The sequence below is a fragment of the Mastomys coucha genome, unplaced genomic scaffold (assembly GCF_008632895.1).
Source record: "Mastomys coucha isolate ucsf_1 unplaced genomic scaffold, UCSF_Mcou_1 pScaffold22, whole genome shotgun sequence".
In the NCBI taxonomy this organism is placed as follows: domain Eukaryota; kingdom Metazoa; phylum Chordata; class Mammalia; order Rodentia; family Muridae; genus Mastomys; species Mastomys coucha.
Genome location: NW_022196905.1, coordinates 232,575,914 through 232,578,351, shown reverse-complemented (window position 1 = coordinate 232,578,351; position 2,438 = coordinate 232,575,914). Strand labels below are relative to the sequence as shown.

Sequence of the window (2,438 nt, the reverse complement as noted above, 5' to 3'; positions counted from 1 at the left end):
CTGGGAATTGAACTCAGGACCTCAGGAAGAAGAGTCAGTGCTCTTAACCACTGAGCCATTTCTCCAGCATCTTCACACTCTTGTACTTGTCAAGTACACACACATCCCCACCACAGACACAGAGAAGGCCCCCCCTAATTATTCTGAACCTTCTATACATCCCTCCCTAGTGGAGCAACTGTGACCATTTCTTCTCAAATATGTCTTCCTGTAGGGGAAGGTTCACAAATATTTAACTCTGAATCCTGAGCATCTTGCTAAGCCTGGCACATAATAGAACTAAAAACATGTTTGCTAATTATAATGACTAGTGACCATAACAGATTTGGGTCCTTTTCCTAATGTTTACTCTGACACACACACACACACACACACACACACACACACACTCTCTCTCTCTCTCTCTCTCTCTCTCTCTCTCTCTCTCTAAATGCATCTACCTTATAGGCTTAGGGGTTAGAAAGATGGCTCAGAGCCGGGCAGAGGTGGCGCACGCCTTTAATTCCACCACTTGGAAGGCAGAGAGGCAGGCGGATTTCTGAGTTCGAGGCTAGCCTGGTCTACAGAGTGAGTTCCAGGACAGCCAAGGCTACATAGAGAAACCCTGTCTTGAAAAAAAAAAAAGAAAGAAAGATGGCTCAGCAGTTAAGAAAATGTACAGCTCTTTAAAGGATTCCAGTTCAGTTCCCAGCACCCACATCAGTGATTTACAGCTGTCTGTAACTCTAGCTCCAGGGAATCAGACACGCTCTTCTGACCTCCACAGAAATATCCATATACAGAAAAGACACACAAGAGCACACATATGAGAGGAAGAGAGAAGAGAGGGGGAGAGAGAGAACCCAAGCTCACCACAGCTCCAACAGTTCATACCTCATGGTTTCAATATTTGCTTATTGTTTATGTGTGTGGTGTTTCCCAAAAAACAAGCCTGTCTCATTCACCACCACATTCACAAGCCTATAATGATATCAGTAACATTCATGTATTTGATATTTACTGAGCACTTACTTTATTGTGTGCCAGACCTAGGTTCTAGGTAGGCACTCATATTCTACGGGGGGTGGGGGAGGGTGGGGAGATAAACAATCATAGAACAAGTAAAACCTAAACGCTAAAAACAAAAACAAAACCTGGATCAAGGAAAGGCTTACACTCTAATGCCCCTATGCTCCTCTAGTAAAGACTCCCGAGAAAGAGAGCAGGCAAAACAGACATCCAACTGCAAGAACAAAGCCCTGAAGTCAAAGCAAGTCTAGAGGAGTGGGGGCTGGGGGGAAGAGTGGAGGCGGGTGTAGCAGACACATTATTTAAAAGCCTTACAGCTCCAAGCGAGGATATTTGTTGTGGTTGCTATTACTATTATTGTTACCGTTATTATTACTAAAGCGCTGACCTTTGCTTGTGCTGAAAGCCATCTAGGGAGGTAGGGGTGGGGCAGGGTCTAAGGTAGACCAGACTGGCTTCAACTCGCTTTGACAACGACCCCATGCCCGGCATGCTGTGATTTTCTTTCAGGAGGGACCCAATACACCTGGGCATCCCTTACAGAATATAGGATACAGGGTACCCAGAGACAGGTGGGACAACCGGAGTGGCAACCATTAGCATCCTATTGGATTATCCGTAAAATGAGACAAGCGTTGACAGAGGTTCGCTGAGCGTCCCTTCACCCGGAAGAGCCATTCTCTAGAAGAACGCTCCCCCAACCCCCAACGACCCATAGAGGGCAGCCAGGCCCGGTGTCGCCTGGCAGCCGTGGGCGGGCGTGGCGATAGCGCACCAGTGGGGAGGACCACGTTCAGAAGAGCCTAGTCACAGCACTGGGTGAGCAGTCGCCCGCCCGCATCGCGTGCCCAGCTACTGCAAGGAAAGGAGGCGCGAACCTCGTGACTACGAGAGCGAGATGGGGTTCGAGCTAGGTTCGCGGTTCTGTTTCGAGCCAGGCCCTGAACTCGGGCCCAAGATCGGGGCCGCGTGGGCACCCACACCTCACAAGCCTTACCTAGCTCTGCTGCCGCCGGCTCCGGCTGCTTCACTACGCCGCCGCCGCTTCTCGCGCCGCTCGCCCGCGCTTCCTGATTGGCTGAGTAGGTCAGCTCCCAGAAGCCCCTGCGCGTTGCGCCGCCAAATGAACTTTATGGAGACTCGCAAGAGGACACAGACGTGGGCGGGGCGTGGGCGGGGTCGGAGGCGGAGCTGTCGCTACAAGAAAGTCAAGGAGCTCCGCCTTGCTCCCGACCACGTGGTTGGAGTTGACAGTACTTGAGGAAGCATTTCCACGGTTCCCACTGCTGGACAAATCCAGAGAGCTCAGCCCGTCGTGGTAGAGCTCCAGTCAGGTGCCTGGACCTGTTCTAGGTGCAGAGGACACGCTGACTTCCACAGCAGACAAGATCCCTGACCTCAAGCAGTTCCCCGTTTGGCCAGGGAAACAA

General features: G+C 51.1%; 1 protein-coding gene across 3 annotated transcripts in view; it reads right to left on the bottom strand.

Moving 5' to 3' along the window:
* Positions 1–2,096, bottom strand: part of Nup93 (nucleoporin 93) — a 103,551-nt gene extending 101,455 nt beyond the window's left edge. Inside the window, exon 1 of one of the 3 annotated variants that reach the window (XM_031340902.1) lies at positions 2,006–2,096. The gene's annotated coding sequence lies outside the window, so the exon portion shown is untranslated. Of the gene's footprint in view, positions 1–1,886; positions 1,902–2,005 lie in introns of those variants that run through there. The other 2 variants (XM_031340903.1, XM_031340904.1) reach the window with 2 other exon arrangements.
* Between the last annotated feature and the right edge of the window lie 342 nt (positions 2,097–2,438).